The following is a 23,191-nucleotide window of genomic DNA, read 5'->3' on the forward strand; positions in this document are numbered from 1 at the left end:
CAAAGACAGTAAGAAGAGTCAGTCTTCGTGTACTAAAGTTATCATTTTGCCTTTTGTATTTAATTCCAATGCTATTTCTGTGTGTCACTGTCGATAACAAGGTCCAAGGGATACAGTAAGCCTGAAGTGAAGCACCGCAATCTATAACTATTGTCACCGGAATGGTTCAAACTATTATAAGTAAGAAGAGTCAGTCCTCTTGTACTTAAGTCGGCATTGTGCCTTTTCCATTTCATTCCGATGCAGTTTCTGTGTTTCATCGTCAATAAGGTCCAAGGGATACAGTAAACCTGGAGTGAAGCATCGGAATCAATAACTAGTATCACAGGAATGGTTGAAACATAGACAGTAAGAAGAGTCAGTCTTCTTGTACTTAAGTCGGCATTGCGCCTTTTGTATTTAATTTCGATGCAATTTCTGTGTTTCATCGTCAATAAGAAAGTCCAAGGAATACAGTAAACCTGAAGTGAAGCATCGGAATCTATAACTAGTGTCACTGGAATGGTTCAAAATATAGACAGTAAGAAGAGTCAGACTTCTTGTACTTAAGTCGGCATTGTGCATTTTGTGTTTAATTCCGATGCAATTCCTGTGATTCAACGTCAATAAGAAGGTCCAAGGGATACAGTAAACCTGAAGTGAAGCATCGGAATCTATAACTAGAGTCACAGGAATGTTTCAAAACATAGTCAGTAAGAAGAGTCAGTCTTCATGTCCTTAAGTCGGCATTGTGCCTTTTGTATTTAATTCCGATGCAATTTCTGTGTTTCATCGGCAATAAGGTCAGAGGGATACAGTAAACCTGAAGTGAAGCATCGGAATCTATAACTAGTGTCACAGGAATGGTTCAAAACATAGACAGTAACAAGAGTCAGTCTTCATGTACTTAAGTCGACATTGAGCCTTTTCTATTTAATTCCGATGCAATTTCTGTGTTTCATCGTCAATAAGAATGTCCAAGGTATACAGTAAACCTGAAGTAAAGCATCGGAATCTATAACTAGTGTCCCAGCAATAGGTCAATATATAATCACTAAGAAGAGTCAGTCTTCTTGTACTTAAGTCGGCATTGTGCCTTTTCTATTTAATTCCGATGCAATTTCTGTGTTTCATCGTCAATAAGAAGGTCCAAGTGTTACAGTAAACCTGGAGTGAAGCATCGGAATCTATAACTAGTGTCACAGGAATGGTTCAAAACATAGACAGTAAGAAGAGTCAGTCTTCGTGTACTTAAGTCGGCATTGTGAGTTTTCTTTTAATTCCGATGCAATTTCTGTGTTTCATCGTCAATAAGAAGGTCAGAGGGATACCGTAAACCTGAAGTGAAACATCGGAATCTATAACTAGTGTCACAGGAATGGTTCAAAACATAGACAGTAAGAAGAGTCAGTCTTCGAGTACTAAAGCTGGCATTTTGCCTTTTGTATTTAATTCCAATTCTATATCTGTGTGTCACCGTCAATAACAAGGTCCAAGGGATACAGTAAACCTGAAGTGAAGCATCGGAATCTATAACTATTGTCACCGGAATGGTTCAAACTATTATCAGTATGAAGAGTCAGTCCTCTTGTACTTAAGTCGGCATTGTGCCTTTTCTATTTCATTCCGATGCAGTTTCTGTGTTTCATCGTCAATAAGAAGGTCCAAGGGACACAGTAAACCTGGAGTGAAGCATCGGAATCAATAACTAGTATCACAGGAATAGTTGAAACATAGATAGTAAGAAGAGTCAGTCTTCTTGTACTTAAGTCGGCATTGCGCCTTTTGCATTTAATTCCGATGCAATTTCTGTGTTTCCTCGTCAATAAGAAGGTCAGAGGGATACAGTAAACCTGAAGTGAAGCATCGGAATCTATAACTAGTGTCACAGGAATGGTTCAAAACATAGACAGTAAGAAGAGTCAGTCTTCTTGGCCTTAAGTCGGCATTGTGCCTTTTGTATTTAATTCCAATGCAATTTCTGTGTTTCATGGTCAACAAGAAGGTACAAGGGATACAGTAAACCTGGAGTGAAGCATCGGAATCTATAACTAGTGTCACAGTAATGGTTCAAAAACGTAGACAGTAAGAAGAGTCAGTCTTCTTGTACTTAAGTCGGCATTGTGCCTTTTGTATTTAATTTCGATGCAATTTCTGTGTTTCATTGTCAATAAGAAAGTCCAAGGAATACAGTAAACCTGAAGTGAAGTATCGGAATCTATAACTAGTGTCACTGGAATGGTTCAAAATATAGACAGTAAGAAGAGTCAGACTCCTTGTACTTAAGTCGGCATTTTGCATTTTGTGTTTAATTCCGATGCAATTCCTGTGATTCATCGTCAATAAGAAGATCCAAGGGATACAGTAAACCTGAAGTGAAGCATCGGAATCTATAACTAGAGTCACAGGAATGGTTCAAAACATTGACAGTAGCAAGAGTCAGTCTTCTTGTCCTTAAGTCGGCATTGTGCCTTTTGTATTTAATTCCGAAACAATTTCTGTGTTTCATCGTCAATAAGAAGGTCCAAGGTATACAGTAAACCTGGAGTGAAGCATCGGAATCTATAACTAGTGTCACAGGAATGGTTCAAAACATAGACAGTAAGAAGAGTCAGTCTTCTTGTACTTAAGTCGACATTGTGTGTTTTCTATTTAATTCCGATGCAATTTCCGTGTTTCATCGTCAATAAGAAGGTCAGAGGTATACAGTAAACCAGAAGTGAAGCATCGGAATCTATAACTAGTGTCACAGGAATGGTTCAAAACATAGTCAGTAAGAAGAATCAGTCATCTTGTACTTAAGTCGGCATTGTGCCTTTTCTATTTAATTCCGATGCAATTTCTGTGTTTCATCGTCAATAAAAAGGTCCAAGGGTCAAGTAAACCTGGAGTGAAGCATCGGAATCTATAACTAGTGTCACAGGAATGGTTCAAAACATAGACAGTAGGAAGAGTCAGTCTTCTTGTACTTAAGTCGGCATTGTGCCTTTTGTATTTATTTCCGATGCAATTACTGTGTTTCATCGTCAATAAGATGGTCCAAGGGTTACAGTAAACCTGGAGTGAAGCATCGGAATCTATAACTAGTATCACAGGAATGGTTCAAAACATAGACAGCAAGAAGAGTCAGTCTTCTTGTACTTAAGTCGACATTGAGCCTATTCTATTTAATTCCGATGCAATCTCTGTGTTTCATCGTCAATAAGAATGTCCAAGGTATACAGTAAACCTGAAGTAAAGCATCGGAATCTATAACTAGTGTCACAGCAATGGTTCAAACTATAATCTCTAAGAAGAGTCAGTCTTCTTGTACTTAAGTCGGCATTGTGCCTTTTCTATTTAATTCCGATGCAATTTCTGTGTTTCATCGTCAATAAGAAGGTCCAAGGTATACAGTAAACCTGGAGTGAAGCATCGGAATCTATAACTAGTGTCACAGGAATGGTTCAAAAAATAGACAGATAGAAGAGTCAGTCTTCTTGTACTTAAGTCGGCATTGTGCCTTTTGTATTTAATTCCGATGCAATTTCTGTGTTTCATCGTCAATAGGAAGGTCAGAGGGATGCAGTAACCCTGAAGTGAAGCATCGGAATATATAACTAGTGTCACAGGAATGGTTGATACATAGACAGTAAGAAGAGTCAGTCTGCTTGTACTTAAGTCGGCATTGTGCCTCTTGTATTTAATTCCGATGCAATTTCTGTGTTTCATCGTCAACAAGAAGGTCCAAAGGATACAATAATCCTGGAGTGAAGCTTCGGAATCTATAACTAGTGTCACAGTAATGGTTCAAAACATAGACAGTAAGAAGAGTCAGTCTTCTTGTACTTAAGTCGGCATTGTGCATTTTGTATTTAATTCCGATGCAATTTCTGTGTTTCATTGTCAATAAGAAGGTCAGAGGGATACAGTAAACCTGAAGTGAAGCATCGGAATCCAAAACTAGTGTCACAGGAATGGTTCAAAACATAGACAGTGGGAAGAGTCAGTCTTCTTGTACTAAAGTTGGCATTTTGCTTTTTGTATTTAATTCCAATGCTATTTCTGTGTGTCATCGTCAATAACAAGGTCCAAGGGATACAGTAAACCTGAAGTGAGGCATCGGAATCTATAACTATTGTCACCGGAATGGTTCAAACTATTATCAGTAAGAAAGTCTGTCCTCTTGCACTTAATTTGGCATTGTGCCTTTTCTATTTCATTCCGATGCAGTTTCTGTGTTTCATCGTCAATAAGAAGGTCCAAGGGATACAGTAAACCTGGAGTGAAGCATCGGAATCTATAACTAGTGTCACAGGAATGGTTCAAAGAATAGACAGTAAGAAGAGTCAGTCTTCTAGTACTTAAGTCGGCATTGTGCCTTTTGTATTTAATTCCGATGCAATTTCTGTGTTTCATCGTCAGTAAGAAGGTCAGAGGGATACAGTAAACCTGAGGTGAAGCATCGGAATCAATAACTAGTGTCACAGGAATGGTTGAAACATAGACAGTAAGAAGAGTCAGTCTTCTAGTACTTAAGTCGGCATTGTGCCTTTTGTATTTAATTCCGATGCAATTTCTGTGTTTCATCGTCAGTAAGAAGGTCAGAAGGATACAGTAAACCTGAAGTGAAGCATCGGAATCTATAACTAGTGTCACAGGAATGGTTCAAAACATAGTCAGTAAGAAGAGTCGGTCTTCTTGTCCTTAAGTCGGCATGGTGCCTTTATTATTTAATTCCGATGCAATTTCTGTGTTATTGTCAACAAGAAGGTCCAAGGGATACAGTAAACCTGGAGTGAAGCATCGGAATCTATAACTAGTGTCACAGTAGTGGTTCAAAACATTGACAGTAAGAAGAGTCGGTCTTCTTGTACTTAAGTCGGCATTGTGCCTTTTGTATTTAATTTCGATGCAATTTCAGTGTTCATCGTCAATAAGGTCCTAGGAATACAGTAAACTTGAAGTGAAGCTGCGGAATCTGTAACTAGTGTCACTGGAATGGTTCAAAGTATAGACAGTAAGAAGAGTCAGTCTTCTTGTACTTAATTCGGCATTGTGCCTTTTGTATTTAATTCCGATGCAATTCCTGTGATTCATCGTCAATAAGAAGGTCCAAGGGATACAGTAAACCTGAAGTGAAGCATCGGACTCTATTACTAGTGTCACAAAATTGTTTCAAAATATAGACATTAGGAAGAGTCAGTCTTCTTGTACTTAAGTCGGCATTGTGCCTTTTGTATTTAATTCCGATGAAATTTCTGCGTTTCATCGTCAATAAGAAGGTCCAAGGAATTCAATAAACCTGAAGTGAAGCATCGGAATATATAACTAGTGTCACTGGAATGGTTCAAAATATAGACAGGAAGAAGAGTCAGTCTTCTTGTGCTTAAGTCGGCATTGTGCCTTTTGTATTTAATTCTGATGCCATTTCTGTGATTCATCGTCAATAAGAAGTTCCAAGGGATACAGTAAACCTGAAGTGAAGCATCGGACTCTATAACTAGTGTCACAGAATTGGTTCAAAGCATAAACAGTAGGAAGAGTCAGTCTTCTTGTACTTAAGTCGACATTGTGCCTTTTGTATTTAATTCCGATGCAATTTCTGTGTTTCATCGTCAATAAGAAGGTCCAAGGGAAACAGTAAACCTGAAGTGAAGCATCGGAATCTATAACTAGTGTCACAGGAATGGTTCAAATCATAGACAGTAACAAGAGTCAGTCTTCTTGTACTTAAGTCGGCATTGTGGCTTTTGTATTTAATTACGATGCAATTTCTGTGTTTCATCGTCAATAAGAATGTCAGAGGGATACAGTAAACCTGAAGTGAAGCATCGGAATCTATAACTAGATTCACAGGAATGGTTCAAAACATAGTCGGTAAGAAGAGTCAGTCTTCTTGTCCTTAAGTCGGCATTGTGCCTTTTCTATTTAATTCCGATGCAATTTCTGTGTTTCATCGGCAATAAAGTCAGAGGGATACAGTAAACCTGAAGTGAAGCATCTGAATCTATAACTAGTGTCACAGGAATGGTTCAAAACATAGACAGTAGGAAGAGTCAGTCTTCTTGTACTTAAGTCGGCATTGTGCCTTTTGTATTTAATTCCGATGCAATTTCTGTGTTTCATTGTCAATAAGAAGGTCAGAGGGATACAGTAAACCTGAAGTGAAGCATCGGAATCCAAAACTAGTGTCACAGGAATGGTTCAAAACATAGACAGTGGGAAGAGTCAGTCTTCTTGTACTTAAGTCGGCATTGTGCCTTTTGTATTTAATTCCGATGCAATTTCTGTGTTTCATCGTCAATAAGAAAGTCCAAGGTATACAGTAAACCTGAAGTGAAGCATCGGACTCTATTACTAGTGTCACAAAATTGTTTCAAAATATAGACATTAGGAAGAGTCAGTCTTCTTGTACTTAAGTCGGCATTGTGCCTTTTGTATTTAATTCCGATGCAATTTCTGTGTTTCATCGTCAATAAGAAGGTCCAAGGTAAACAGTAAACCTGAAGTAAAGCATCGGAATCTATAACTAGTGTCACAGCAATGGTTCAAACTATAATCACTAAGAAGAGTCAGTCTTCTTGTACTTAAGTCGGCATTGTGCCTTTTCTATTTAATTCCGATTCAATTTCTGTGTTTCATCGTCAATAAGAAGGTCCAAGGGATACAGTAAACCTGGAGTGAAGCATCGGAATCTATAACTAGTGTCACAGGAATGGTTCAAAACATAGACAGTAGGAAGAGTCAGTCTTCGTGTACTAAAGTTGGCATTTTGCTTTTTGTATTTAATTCCAATGCTATTTCTGTGTGTCACCGTCAATAACAAGGTCCAAGGGATACAGTAAACCTGAAGTGAGGCATCGGAATCTATAACTATTGTCACCGGAATGGTTCAAACTATTATCAGTAAGAAAGTCAGTCCTCTTGCACTTAATTTGGCATTGTGCCTTTTCTATTTCATTCCGATGCAGTTTCTGTGTTTCATCGTCAATAAGAAGGTCCAAGGGATACAGTACACCTGGAGTGAAGCATCGGAATCTATAACTAGTGTCACAGGAATGGTTCAAAGAATAGACAGTAAGAAGAGTCAGTCTTCTAGTACTTAAGTCGGCATTGTGCCTTTTGTATTTAATTCCGATGCAATTTCTGTGTTTCATCGTCAATAAGAAGGTCAGAGGGATACAGTAAACCTGAAGTGAAGCATCGGAATCAATAACTAGTGTCACAGGAATGGTTGAAACATAGACAGTAAGAAGAGTCAGTCTTCTTGTACTTAAGTCGGCATTGTGCTTTTGTATTTAATTTCGATGCAATTTCTTTGTTTCATCGTCAATAAGAAGGTCAGAAGGATACAGTAAACCTGAAGTGAAGCATCGGAATCTATAACTAGTGTCACAGGAATGGTTCAAAACATAGTCAGTAAGAAGAGTCGGTCTTCTTGTCCTTAAGTCGGCATTGTGCCTTTTTTATTTAATTCCGATGCAATTTCTGTGTTATTGTCAACAAGAAGGTCCAAGGGATACAGTAAACCTGGAGTGAAGCATCGGAATCTATAACTAGTGTCACAGTAGTGGTTCAAAACATTGACAGTAAGAAGAGTCAGTCTTCTTGTACTTATGTCGGCATTGTGCCTTTTGTATTTAATTCCGATGCAATTCCTGTGATTCATCGTCAATAAGAAGGTCCAAGGGATACAGTAAACCTGAAGTGAAGCATCGGACTCTATTACTAGTGTCACAAAATTGTTTCAAAATATAGACATTAGGAAGAGTCAGTCTTCTTGTACTTAAGTCGGCATTGTGCCTTTTGTATTTAATTCCGATGAAATTTCTGCGTTTCATCGTCAATAAGAAGGTCCAAGGAATTCAATAAACCTGAAGTGAAGCATCGGAATATATAACTAGTGTCACTGGAATGGTTCAAAATATAGACAGGAAGAAGAGTCAGTCTTCTTGTGCTTAAGTCGGCATTGTGCCTTTTGTATTTAATTCCGATGCCATTTCTGTGATTCATCGTCAATAAGAAGTTCCAAGGGATACAGTAAACCTGAAGTGAAGCATCGGACTCTATAACTAGTGTCACAGAATTGGTTCAAAGCATAAACAGTAGGAAGAGTCAGTCTTCTTGTACTTAAGTCGACATTGTGCCTTTTGTATTTAATTCCGATGCAATTTCTGTGTTTCATCGTCAATAAGAAGGTCCAAGGGAAACAGTAACCCTGAAGTGAAGCATCGGAATCTATAACTAGTGTCACAGGAATGGTTCAAATCATAGACAGTAACAAGAGTCAGTCTTCTTGTACTTAAGTCGGCATTGTGGCTTTTGTATTTAATTACGATGCAATTTCTGTGTTTCATCGTCTTATAAGAATGTCAGAGGGATACAGTAAACCTGAAGTAAAGCATCGGAATCTATAACTAGTGTCACAGCAATGGTTCAAACTATAATCACTAAGAAGAGTCAGTCATCTTGTACTTAAGTCGGCATTGTGCCTTTTGTATTTAATTCCGATGCAATTTCTGTGTTTCATCGTCAATAAGAAGGTCCAAGGTAAACAGTAAACCTGAAGTAAAGCATCGGAATCTATAACTAGTGTCACAGCAATGGTTCAAACTATAATCACTAAGAAGAATCAGTCTTCTTGTACTTAAGTCGGCATTGTGCCTTTTCTATTTAATTCCGATTCAATTTCTGTGTTTCATCGTCAATAAGAAGGTCCAAGGGATACAGTAAACCTGGAGTGAAGCATCGGAATCTATAACTAGTGTCACAGGAATGGTTCAACACATAGACAGTAGGAAGAGTCAGTCTTCGTGTACTAAAGTTGGCATTTTGCTTTTTGTATTTAATTCCAATGCTATTTCTGTGTGTCACCATCAATAACAAGGTCCAAGGGATACAGTAAACCTGAAGTGAGGCATCGGAATCTATAACTATTGTCACCGGAATGGTTCAAACTATTATCAGTAAGAAAGTCAGTCCTCTTGCACTTAATTTGGCATTGTGCCTTTTCTATTTCATTCCGATGCAGTTTCTGTGTTTCATCGTCAATAAGAAGGTCCAAGGGATACAGTAAACCTGGAGTGAAGCATCGGAATCTATAACTAGTGTCACAGGAATGGTTCAAAGAATAGACAGTAAGAAGAGTCAGTCTTCTAGTACTTAAGTCGGCATTGTGCCTTTTGTATTTAATTCCGATGCAATTTCTGTGTTTCATCGTCAATAAGAAGGTCAGAGGGATACAGTAAACCTGAAGTGAAGCATCGGAATCAATAACTAGTGTCACAGGAATGGTTGAAACATAGACAGTAAGAAGAGTCAGTCTTCTTGTACTTAAGTCGGCATTGTGCTTTTGTATTTAATTTCGATGCAATTTCTTTGTTTCATCGTCAATAAGAAGGTCAGAAGGATACAGTAAACCTGAAGTGAAGCATCGGAATCTATAACTAGTGTCACAGGAATGGTTCAAAACATAGTCAGTAAGAAGAGTCGGTCTTCTTGTCCTTAAGTCGGCATTGTGCCTTTTTTATTTAATTCCGATGCAATTTCTGTGTTATTGTCAACAAGAAGGTCCAAGGGATACAGTAAACCTGGAGTGAAGCATCGGAATCTATAACTAGTGTCACAGTAGTGGTTCAAAACATTGACAGTAAGAAGAGTCAGTCTTCTTGTACTTAAGTCGGCATTGTGCCTTTTGTATTTAATTTCGATGCAATTTCAGTGCTCATCGTCAATAAGAAGGTCCAAGGAATACAGTAAACTTGAAGTGAAGCAGCGGAATCTATAACTAGTGTCACTGGAATGGTTCAAAGTATAGACAGTAAGAAGAGTCAGTCTTCTTGTACTTAATTCGGCATTGTGCCTTTTGTATTTAATTCCGATGCAATTCGTGTGATTCAACGTCAATAAGAAGGTCCAAGGGATACAGTAAACCTGAAGTGAAGCATCGGACTCTATTACTAGTGTCACAGAATTGGTTCAAAACATAGACATTAGGAAGAGTCAGTCTTCTTGTACTTAAGTCGGCATTGTGCCTATTGTATTTAATTCCGATGAAATTTCTGCGTTTCATCGTCAATAAGAAGGGCCAAGGAATTCAATAAACCTGAAGTGAAGCATCGGAATATATAACTAGTGTCACTGGAATGGTTCAAAATATAGACAGGAAGAAGAGTCAGTCTTCTTGTGCTTAAGTCGGCATTGTGCCTTTTGTATTTAATTCCGATGCCATTTCTGTGATTCATCGTCAATAAGAAGTTCCAAGGGATACAGTAAACCTGAAGTGAAGCATCGGAATCTATAACTAGTGTCACAGGATTGGTTCAAACCATAGTCAGTAAGAAGAGTCAGTCTTCTTGTACTTAGGTCGGCATTGTGCCTTTTGTATTTAATTCCGATGCAATTTCTGTGTTTCATCGTCAATAAGAAGGTCCAAGGAATACAGTAAACTTGAAGTGAAGCAGCGGAATCTATAACTAGTGTCACTGGAATGGTTCAAAGTATAGTCAGTAAGAAGAGTCAGTCTTCTTGTCCTTAAGTCAGCATTGTGCCTTTTGTATTTACTTCCGATGCAATTTCTGTGTTTCATCGGCAATAAAGTCAGAGGGATACAGTAAACCTGAAGTGAAGCATCGGAATCTATAACTAGTGTCACAGGAATGGTTCAAATCATAGCCAGTAGGAAGAGTCAGTCTTCTTGTACTTAAGTCGGCATTGTGCCTTTTGTATTTAATTCCGATGCAATTTCTGTATTTCATTGTCAATAAGAAGGTCAGAGGGATACAGTAAACCTTAAGTGAAGCATCGGAATCTAAAACTAGTGTCACAGGAATCGTTCAAAACATAGACAGTGGGAAGAGTCAGTCTTCTTGTACTTAAGTCGGCATTGTGCCATTTGTATTTAATTCCGATGCAATTTCTGTGTTTCATCGTCAATAAGAAGGTCCAAGGTATACAGTAAACCTGAAGTAAAGCATCGGAATCTATAACTAGTGTCACAGCAATGGTTCAAACTATAATCACTAAGAAGAGTCAGTCATCTTGTACTTAAGTCGGCATTGTGCCTTTTGTATTTAATTCCGATGCAATTTCTGTGTTTCATCGTCAATAAGAAGGTCCAAGGTATACAGTAAACCTGAAGTAAAGCATCGGAATCTATAACTAGCGACACAGCAATGGTTCAAACTATAATCACTAAGAAGAGTCGGTCTTCTTGTACTTAAGTCGGCATTGTGCCTTTTCTATTTAATTCCGATGCAATTTCTGTGTTTCATCGTGAATAAGAAGGTCCAAGGGATACAGTAAACCTGGAGTGAAGCATCGGAATCTATAACTAGTGTCACAGGAATCGTTCAAAACATAGACAGTTGGAAGAGTCAGTCTTCGTGTACTAAAGTTGGCATTTTGCTTTTTGTATTTAATTCCAATGCTATTTCTGTGTGTCACCGTCAATAACAAGGTCCAAGGGATACAGTAAACCTGAAGTGAGGCATCGGAATCTATAACTATTGTCACCGGAATGGTTCAAACTATTATCAGTAAGAAAGTCAGTCCTCTTGCACTTAATTTGGCATTGTGCCTTTTCTATTTCATTCCGATGCAGTTTCTGTGTTTCATCGTCAATAAGAAGGTCCAAGGGATACAGTAAACATGGAGTGAAGCATCGGAATCAATAACTAGTATCACAGGAATGGTTGAAACATAGACAGTAAGAAGAGTCAGTCTTCTTGTCCTTAAGTCGGCATTGTGCCTTTTGTATTTAATTCCGATGCAATTTCTGTGTTTCATCGTCAACAAGAAGGTACAAGGGATACAGTAAACCTGGAGTGAAGCATCGGCATCTATCACTAGTGTCACAGTAATGGTTCAAAACATAGACAGTAAGAAGAGTCAGATTTCTTGTACTTAAGTCGGCATTGTGCATTTTGTGTTTAATTCCGATGCAATTCCTGTGATTCATCGTCAATAAGAAGATCCAAGGGATACAGTAAACCTGAAGTGAAGCATCGGAATCTATAACTAGAGACACAGGAATGTTTCAACACACAGTCAGTAAGAAGAGTCAGTCATCATGTCCTTAAGTCGGCATTGTGCCTTTTGTATTTAATTCCGATGCAATTTCTGTGTTTCATCGGCAATAACGTCAGAGGGATACAGTAAACCTGAAGTGAAGTATCGGAATCTATAACTAGTGTTACAGGATTGGTTCAAAACATAGACAGTAGGAAGAGTCAGTCTTCTTGTACTTAAGTCGGCATTGTGCCTTTTGTATTTAATTCCGATGCAATTTCTGTGTTTCATTGTCAATAAGAAGGTCCAAGGTATACAGTAAACCTGGAGTGAAGCATCGGAATCTATAACTAGTGTCACAGGAATGGTTCAAAACAGAAACAGTAGGAAGAGTCAGTCTTCTTGTACTTAAGTCGGCATTGCCCCTTTTGTATTTAATTCCGATGCAATTTCTGTGTTTCATCGTCAATAAGAAGGTCAGAGGGATACAGTAAACCTGAAGTGAAGCATCGGAATATATAACTAGTGTCACAGGAATGGTTCAAAACATAGACACTAAGAAGAGTCTGTCTTCTTGTCCTTAAATCGGCATTGTGCCTTTTGTATTTAATTCCGATGCAATTTCTGTGTTTCATCGTCAACAAGAAGGTACAAGGGATACAGTAAACCTGGAGTGAAGCATCGGCATCTATCACTAGTGTCACAGTAATGGTTCAAAACATAGACAGTAATAAGAGTCAGGCTTCTTGTACTTAAGTCGGCATTGTGCATTTTGTGTTTAATTCCGATGCAATTCCTGTGATTCATCGTCAATAAGAAGATCCAAGGGATACAGTAAACCTGAAGTGAAGCATCTGAATCTATAACTAGAGTCACAGGAATGTTTCAACACACAGTCAGTAAGAGGAGTCAGTCTTCATGTCCTTAAGTCGGCATTGTGCCTTTTGTGTTTAATTCCGATGCAATTTCTGTGTTTCATCGGCAATAACGTCAGAGGGATACAGTAAACCTGAAGTGAAGCATCGGAATCTATAACTAGTGTCAAAGGAATGGTTGATACATAGACAGTAAGAAGAGTCAGTCTTCATGTACTTAAGTCGGCATTGTGCCTTTTGAATTTAATTCCGATGCAATTTCTGTGTTTCATCGTCAATAAGAAGGTCAGAGGGATACAGTAAACCTGAAGTGAACCATCGGAATCTATAACTAGTGTCACAGGATTGGTTCAAAACATAGTCAGTAAGAAGAGTCAGTCTTCTTGTCCTTAAGTCGTCATTGTGCCTTTTGTATTTAATTCCGATGCAATTTCTGTGTTTCATCGTCAACAAGAAGGTCCAAAGGATACAATAAAACTGGAGTGAAGCTTCGGAATCTATAACTAGTGTCACAGTAATGGTTCAAAACATAGACAGTAAGAAGAGTCAGTCTTCTTGTACTTAAGTCGGCATTGTGCCTTTTGTATTTAATTTCAATGCAATTTCTGTGTTTCATCGTCAATAAGAAGGTCCAAGGAATGCAGCAAACCTGAAGTGAAGCATCGGAATCTATAACTAGTGTCACTGGAATGGTTCAAAATATAGACAGTAAGAAGGGTCAGTCTTCTTGTAATTAAGTCGGCATTGTGCCTTTTGTATTTAATTCCGATGCAATTCTTGAGATTCATCGTCAATGAGAAGGTCCAAGGGATACAGTAAACCTGAAGTGAAGCATCGGACTCTATAACTAGTGTCACAGGAATGGTACAAAACATAATCAGTAAGAAGAGTCAGTCTTCTTGTACTTAAGTCGGCATTGTGCCTTTTCTATTTAATTCCGATGCAATTTCTGTGTTTCATCGTCAATAAGAAGGTCCAAGGGTTACAGTAAACCTGGAGTGAAGCATCGGAATCTATAACTATTGTCACAGGAATGGTTCAAAACATAGACAGTAAGAAGAGTCAGTCATCTTGTACTTAAGTCGACATTGTGCCTTTTTTATTTAATTCCGATGCAATTTCTGTGTTTCATCGTCAATAAGAATGTCCAAGGTATACAGTAAACCTGAAGTAAAGCTTCGGAATCTATAACTAGTGTCCCAGCAATGGTTCAAACTATAATCACAAAGAAGAGTCTGTCTTCTTGTACTTAAGTCGGCATTGTGCCTTTTCTATTTAATTTCAATGCAATTTCTGTGTTTCATCGTCAATAAGAAGGTCCAAGGAATACAGCAAACCTGAAGTGAAGCATCGGAATCTATAGCTAGTGTCACTGGAATGGTTCAAAATATAGACGGTAAGAAGGGTCAGTCCTCTTGTAATTAAGTCGGCATTGTGCCATTTGTATTTAATTCCGATGCAATTCCTGAGATTCATCGTCAATGAGAAGGTCCAAGGGATACAGTAAACCTGAAGTGAAGCATCGGACTCTATAACTAGTGTCACAGGAATGGTATAAAGCATAATCAGTAAGAACAGTCAGTCTTCTTGTACTTAAGTCGGCATTGTGCCTTTTCTATTTAATTCCGATGCAATTTCTGTGTTTCATCGTCAATAAGAAGGTCTAAGGGTCACAGTAAACCTGGAGTGAAGCATCGGAATCTATAACTAGTGTCACAGGAATGGTTCAAAACATAAACAGTAGGAAGAGTCAGTCTTCTTGTACTTAAGTCGGCATTGTGCCTTTTGTATTTAATTGCGATGCAATTTCTGTGTTTCATCGTCAATAAGAAGGTCCAAAGGTTACAGTAAACCTGGAGTGAAGCATCGGAATCTATAACTAGTGTCAAAGGAATGGTTGATACATAGACAGTAAGAAGAGTCAGTCTTCTTGTACTTAAGTCGGCATTGTGCCTTTTGAATTTAATTCCGATGCAATTTCTGTGTTTCATCGTCAATAAGAAGATCAGAGGGATACAGTAAACCTGAAGTGAACCATCGGAATCTATAACTAGTGTCACAGGATTGGTTCAAAACATAGTCAGTATGAAGAGTCAGTCTTCTTGTCCTTAAGTCGGCATTGTGCCTTTTGTATTTAATTCCGATGCAATTTCTGTGTTTCATCGTCAACAAGAAGGTCCAAAGGATACAATAAAACTGGAGTGAAGCTTCGGAATCTATAACTAGTGTCACAGTAATGGTTCAAAACATAGACAGTAAGAAGAGTCAGTCTTCTTGTACTTAAGTCGGCATTGTGCCTTTTGTATTTAATTTCAATGCAATTTCTGTGTTTCATCGTCAATAAGAAGGTAAAAGGAATGCAGCAAACCTGAAGTGAAGCATCGGAATCTATAACTAGTGTCACTGGAATGGTTCAAAATATAGACAGTAAGAAGGGTCAGTCTTCTTGTAATTAAGTCGGCATTGTGCCCTTTGTATTTAATTCCGATGCAATTCCTGAGATTCATCGTCAATGAGAAGGTCCAAGGGATACAGTAAACCTGAAGTGAAGCATCGGACTCTATAACTAGTGTCACAGGAATGGTACAAAACATAATCAGTAAGAGGAGTCAGTCTTCTTGTACTTAAGTCGGCATTGTGCCTTTTCTATTTAATTCCGATGCAATTTCTGTGTTTCATCGTCAATAAGAAGGTCCAAGGGTTACAGTAAAAATGGAGTGAAGCATCGGAATCTATAACTATTGTCACAGGAATGGTTCAAAACATAGACAGTAAGAAGAGTCAGTCATCTTGTACTTAAGTCGACATTGTGCCTTTTTTATTTAATTCCGATGCAATTTCTGTGTTTCATCGTCAATAATAATTTCCAAGGTATACAGTAAACCTGAAGTAAAGCATCGGAATCTATAACTAGTGTCCCAGCAATGGTTCAAACTATAATCACAAAGAAGAGTCTGTCATCTTGTACTTAAGTCGGCAATGTGCCTTTTCTATTTAATTTCAATGCAATTTCTGTGTTTCATCGTCAATAAGAAGGTCCAAGGAATACAGCAAACCTGAAGTGAAGCATCGGAATCTATAACTAGTGTCACTGGAATGGTTCAAAATATAGACAGTAAGAAGGGTCAGTCTACTTGTAATTAAGTCGGCATTGTGCCATTTGTATTTAATTCCGATTCAATTCCTGAGATTCATCGTCAATGAGAAGGTCCAAGGGATACAGTAAACTTGAAGTGAAGCATCGGACTCCATAACTAGTGTCACAGGAATGGTATAAAGCATAATCAGTAAGAACAGTCAGTCTTCTTGTACTTAAGTCGGCATTGTGCCTTTTCTATTTAATTCCGATGCAATTTCTGTGTTTCATCGTCAATAAGAAGGTCCAAGGGTTACAGTAAACCTGGAGTGAAGCATCGGAATCTATAACTAGTGTCACAGGAATGGTTCAAAACATAGACAGTAAGAAGAGTCAGTCTTCTTGTACTTAAGTCGACATTGTGCCTTTTTTATTTAATTCCGATGCAATTTCTGTGTTTCATCGTCAATAAGAATGTCCAAGGTATACAGTAAACCTGAAGTAAAGCATCGGAATCTATAACTAGTGTCACAGCAATGGTTCAAACTATAATCACAAAGAAGAGTCTGTCTTCTAGTACTTAAGTCGGCATTGGGCCTTTTCTATTTAATTCCGATGCAATTTCTGTGTTTCATCGTCAACAATAAGGTCCAAGGTATACAGTAAACCTGGAGTGAAGCATCGGAATCTATAACTAGTGTCACAGCAATGGTTCAAAACATAGATAGTAAGAAGAGTCAGTCTTCTTGTACTTAAGTCAGCATTGTGAGTATTCTATTTAATTCCGATGCAATTTCGGTGTTTCATCGTCTATAAGAAGGTTAGAGGGATACGGTAAACCTGAAGTGAAGCATCGGAATCTATAACTAGTGTCACAGGAATGGTTCAAAACATAGACAATAAGGAGAGTCTGTCGTCGTGTACTAAAGTTGGCATTTTGCATTTTGAATCTAATTCCAATGCTATTTCTGTGTGTCACCGTCAATAACAACGTCCAAGGGATACAGTAAACCTGAAGTGAAGCATCGGAATCTTTAACTATTGTCACAGGAATGGTTCAAACATAGTCAGTAAGAAGAGTCAGTCTTCTTGTGCTTAAGTCGGCATTGTGCCTTTTGTATTTAATTCCGATGCAATTCCTGTGATTCATCGTCAATAAGAAGGTGCAAGGGATACAGTAAACCTGAAGTGAAGCATCGAACTCTATTACTAGTGTCACAGAATTGGTTCAAAACATAGACAGTAGGAAGAGTCAGTCTTCTTGTACTTAAGTCGGCATTGTGCCTTTTGTATTTAATTCCGATGAAATTTCTGCGTTTCATCGTCAATAAGAAGGTCCAAGGATTTCAATAAACCTGAAGTGAAGCAACGGAATATATAACTAGTGTCACTGGAATGGTTCAAAATATAGACAGTAAGAAGAGTCAGTCTTCTTGTCCTTAAGTCGGCATTGTGCCTTTTGTATTTAATTCCGATGCAATTTCTGTGATTCATCGTCATAAAGAAGTTCCAAGGGATACGGTAAACCCGAAGTGAAGCATTGGACTCTATAACTAGTGTCACAGAATTGGTTCAAAACATAGACAGTGGGAAGAGTCTGTCTTCTTGTACTTAAGTCGGCATTGTGGCTTTTGTATTTAATTACGATGCAATTTCTGTGTTTCATCGTCAATAAGAAGGTCACAGGGATACAGTAAACCTGAAGTGAAGCATCGGAATCTATAACTTGAGTCACAGGAATGGTTCAAAACATAGTCAGTAAGATGAGTCAGTCTTCTTGTCCTTAAGTCGGCATTGTGCCTTTTGTATTTACTTCCGATGCAATTTCTGTGTTTCATCGGCAATAAAGTCAGAGGGATACAGTAAACCTGAAGTGAAGCATCGGAATCTATAACTAGTGTCACAGGAATGGTTCAAAACATAGACAGTAGGAAGAGTCAGTCTTCTTGTACTTAAGTCGGCATTGTGACTTTTGTATTTAATTCCGACGCAATTTCTGTGTTTCATTGTCAATAAGAAGGTCAGAGGGATACAGTAAACCTGAAGTGAAGCATCGGAATCCAAAACTAGTGTCACCGGAATGGTTCAAAACAGAGACATTGGGAAGAGTCAGTCTTCTTGTACTTAAGTCGGCATTGTGATTTTTGTATATAATTCCGATGCAATTTCTGTGTTTCATCGTCAATAAGAAGGTCCAAGGTATACAGTAAACCTCAAGTGAAGCATCGGAATCTATAACTAGTGTCACAGGAATGGTTCAAAACATAGACAGTAAGAAGAATCAGTCTTCTTGTACTTAAGTCGACATTGTGCCTTTTCTATTTAATTCAGATGCAATTTCTGTGTTTCATCGTCAATAAGAATGTCCAAGGTATACAGTAAACCTGAAGTAAATCGTCGGAATCTATAACTAGTGTCACAGCGATTGGTTCAAACTATAGTCACTAAAAAGAGTAAGTCTTCTTGTACTTAAGTCGGCTTTGTGCCTTTACTATTTAATTCCGATGCAATTTCTTTGTTTCATCGTCAATAAGAAGGTCCAAGGTATACAGTAAAGCTGGAGTGAAGCATCGGAATCTATAACTAGTGTCCCAGCAATGGTTCAAAACATAGACAGTAAAAAGAGTCAGTCTTCTTGTACTTAAGTCAGCATTGTGAGTTTTCTATTTAATTACGATGTAATTTCGGTGTTTCATCGTCTATAAGAAGGTCAGAGGGATACAGTAAACCTGAAGTGAAGCATCGGAATCTATAACTAGTGTCACAGGAAAGGTTCAAAACATAGACAATAAGATGAGTCATTCGTCGTGTACTTAAGTCGGCATTGTGCCTTTTGTATTTAATTCCAATGCTTTTTCTGTGTATCACCGTCAATAAGAAGGTCCAAGGGAACAGTAAACCTGAAGTGAAGCATCGGAATCGATAACTAGTGTCACAGGAATGGTTCAAATCATAGACAGTAAGAAGAGTCAGTCTTCTTGTACTTAAGTCGGCATTGTGGCTTTTGTATTTCATTACGATGCAATTTCTGTGTTTCATCGTCAATAAGACGGTCAGAGGGATATAGTAAACCTGAAGTGAAGCATCGGAATCTATAACTAGAGTCACAGGAATGGTTCAAAACATAGTCAGTAAGAAGAGTCAGTCTTCTTGTCCTTAAGTCGGCATTGTGCCTTTTGTATTTACTTCCGATGCAATTTCTGTGTTTCATTGGCAATAAAGTCAGAGGGATACAGTAAACCTGAAGTGAAACATCGGAATCCAAAACTAGTGTCACAGGAATGTTTCAAAACATATACATTGGGAAGAGTCAGTCTTCTTGTACTTAAGTCGGCATTGTGCTTTTTGTATTTAATTCCGATGCAATTTCTGTGTTTCATCGTCAATAAGAAGGTCCAAGGTATACAGTAAACCTGAAGTGAAGCATCGGAATCTATAACTAGTGTCACAGGAATGGTTCGAAACATAGACAGTAAGAAGAGTCAGTCTTCTTGTACTTAAGTCGACATTGTGCCTTTTCTATTTAATTCTGATGCAATTTCTGTGTTTCATCGTCAATAAGAATGTCCAAGGTATACAGTAAACATGAAGTAAAGCGTCGGAATCTATGTGTCACAGCAATAGTTCAAACTATAGTCACTAAAAAGAGTTAGTCTTCTTGTACTTAAGTCGGCATTGTGCTTTTTCTATTTAATTCCGATGCAATTTCTGTGTTTCATCGTCAATAACAAGGTCCATGGGATACAGTAAACCTGAAGTGAAACATCGGAATCTATAACTAGTGACACAGGAATGGTACAAAACATAGTCAGTAAGAAGAGTCAGTCTTCTTGTACTTAAGTCAGCATTGTGAGTTTTCTATTTAATTCCGATGCAATTTCGGGTTTCATCGTCTATAAGAAGGTCAGAGGGATACAGTAAACCTGAAGTGAAGCATCGGAATCTATAACTAGTGTCACAGGAAAGGTTCTAAACATAGACAGTAAGAAGAGTCAGTCGTCGTGTACTAAAGTTGGCATTTTGCCTTTTGTATTTAATTCCAATGCTATTTCTGTGTGTCACCGTCAATAACAAGGTCCAAGGGATACAGTTAACCTGCAGTGAAGCATCGGAATCTATAACTATTGTCACAGGAATGGTTCAAACAATTATCAGTAAGAAGAGTCAATCTTCTTGTTCTTAAGTCGGCATTGTGCCATTTCAATTTCATTCCGATGCAGTTTCTGTGTTTCATCGTCAATAAGAAGGTCCAAGGGATACAGTAAACCTGGAGTGAAGCATCGGAATCTATAACTAGTGTCACAGGAATGGTTCAAAGAATAGACAGTAAGAAGAGTCAGTCTTCTTGTACTTAAGTCGGCATTGAGCCTTTTGTATTTAATTCCGATGTAATTTCTGTGTTTCATCGTCAATAAGAAGGTCAGAGGGATACAGTAAACCTGAAGTGAAGCATCGGAATCTATTGCTAGTGTCACAGGAATGGTTCAAAACAGAGTCAGTAAGAAGAGTCAGTCTTCTTGTCCTTAAGTCGGCATTGTGCCTTTTGTATTTAATTCCGATGACATTTCTGTGTTTCATCGTCAATAAGAAGGTCCAAGGGATACAGTAAACCTGAAGTGAAGCATCGGACTCTATTACTAGTGTCACAGATTTGGTTCAAAACATAGACAGTAGGAAGAGTCAGTCTTCTTGTACTTAAGTCGGCATTGTGCCTTTTGTATTTAATTCCGATGAAATTTCTGCGTTTCATCGTCAATAAGAATGTCCAAGGTATACAGTAAACCTGAAGTAAAACGTCGGAATCTATAACTAGTGTCACAGCAATGGTTCAAACCATAGTTACTAAAAAGAGTCAGTCTTCTTGTACTTAAGTCGGCATTGTGCTTTTTCTATTTCATTCCGATGCAATTTCTGTGTTTCATCGTCAATAAGAAGGTCCAAGGGATACAGTAAACCTGGAGTGAAGCATCGGAATCTATAACTAGTGTCACAGGAATGGTTGAAAACATAGACAGTAAGAAGAGTCAGTCTTCTTGTACTTAAGTCGGCATTGTGCCTTTTCTATTTAATTCTGATGCAATTTCTGTGTTTCATCGTCAATAAGAATGTCCAAGGTATACAGTAAACCTGAAGTAAAACGTCGGAATCTATAACTAGTGTCACAGCAATGGTTCAAACTATAGTTACTAAAAAGAGTCAGTCTTCTTGTACTTAAGTCGACATTGTGCTTTTTCTATTTCATTCCGATGCAATTTCTGTGTGTCATCGTCAATAAGAATGTCCAAGGGATACAATAAAAATGAAGTGAAGCATCGGAATCTATAACTAGTGTCACAAGAATGGTTCAAATCATTGTCAGTAAGAAGAGTCGGTCTTCATGTACTTAAGTCGGCATTGTGCCTTTTGAATTTAATTCCGATGCAATTTCTGTGTTTGATCGTCTATAAGAAGGTCCAAGGGATACTGTAAACCTCAAGTGAAGCATCGGAATCTACAACTAGTGCCACAGGAATGGTTCAAAACATAGACAGTAAGAAGAGTCAGTCTTCTTGTTCTTAAGTCGGCATTGTGCCTTTTCTATTTAATTCCGATGCAATCTCTGTGTTTCATCGTCAATAAGAAGGTCACAGGGAAACAGTAAACGTGAAGTGAAGCATCGAAATCTATATCTAGTGTCACAGGGATGGTTCAAAACATAGTCAGTAAGAAGAGTCAATCTTCTTGCACTTAAGTCGGCATTGTGCCTTTCGTATTTAATTCCGATGCTATTTCTGTGTTTCATGGTCAATAAGAATGTCCAAGGGATACAGTAAACCTGAAGTGCAGCATCGGACTCTATAACTAGTGTCACAGAAATGGCTCAAAACGTAGACAGTAGGTAGAGTCAGTCTTCTTCTACTTAAGTCGGCATTGTGCCTTTTGTTTTTAATTCCGATGCGATCTCTGTGTTTCATCGTCAATAAGAAGGTCACAGGGATACAGTAAACCTGAAGTGAAGCATCGGAATCTATAACTAGTGTCACAGGAATGGTTCAACACATAGTCAGTATGAACAGTCAGTCTTCTTGTCCTTAAGTCGGCATTGTGCCTTTTGTATTCAATTCCGATGCAATTTCTGTGTTTCATCGTCAATAAGAAGGTCCAAGGTATACAGTAAACCTGAAGTGAAGCATCGGAATCTATAACTACTGTCACAGGAATGGTTCAAAACATAGTAAGAAGAGGCAGTCTTCTTGTACTTAAGTCGACATTGTGCCTTTTCTATTTAATTCTGATGCAATTTCTGTGTTTCATCGTCAATAAGAATGTCCAAGGTATACAGTAAACATGAAGTAAAGCGTCGGAATCTATGTGTCACAGCAATAGTTCAAACTATAGTCACTAAAAAGAGTCAGTCTTTTTGTACTTAAGTCGGCATTGTGCTTTTTCTATTTAATTTCGATGCAATTTCGGGTTTCATCGTCTATAAGAAGGTCAGAGGGATACAGTAAACCTGAAGTGAAGCATCGGAATCTATAACTAGTGTCACAGGAAAGGTTCTAAACATAGACAATAAGAAGAGTCAGTCGTCGTGTACTAAAGTTGCCATTTTGCCTTTTGTATTTAATTTCAATGCTATTTCTGTGTGTCACCGTCAATAACAGGTCCAAGGGATACAGTTAACCTGAAGTGAAGCATCGGAATCTATAACTATTGTCACAGGAATGGTTCAAACAATTATCAGTAAGAAGAGTCAGTCTTCTTGTACTTAAGTCGGCATTGTGCCATTTCAATTTCATTCCGATGCAGTTTCTGTGTTTCATCGTCAATAAGAAGGTCCAAGGGATACAGTAACCCTGGAGTGAAGCATCGGAATCCATAACTAGTGTCACAGGAATGGTTCAAAGAATAGACAATAAGAAGAGTCAGTCTTCTTGTACTTAAGTCGGCATTGTGCCTTTTGTATTTATTTCCGATGCAATTTCTGTGTTTCATCGTCAATAAGAAGGTCAGAGGGATACAGTAAACCTGAAGTGAAGCATCGGAATCTATAACTACTGTCACAGGAATGGTTGAAACATAGACAGTAAGAAGAGTCAGTCTTCTTGTACTTAAGTCGGCATTGTGCTTTTGTATTTAATTCCGATGCAATTTCTGTGATTCATCGTCAATAAGAAGGTCCAAGGGATGCAGTAAACCTGAAGTGAAGCATCGGACTCTATTACTAGTGTCACAGAATTGGTTCAAAACATAGACAGTAGGAAGAGTCAGTCTTCTTGTACTTAAGTCG

Source organism: Schistocerca serialis, unplaced genomic scaffold, assembly GCF_023864345.2.
Source record: "Schistocerca serialis cubense isolate TAMUIC-IGC-003099 unplaced genomic scaffold, iqSchSeri2.2 HiC_scaffold_1363, whole genome shotgun sequence".
NCBI lineage: Eukaryota > Metazoa > Arthropoda > Insecta > Orthoptera > Acrididae > Schistocerca > Schistocerca serialis.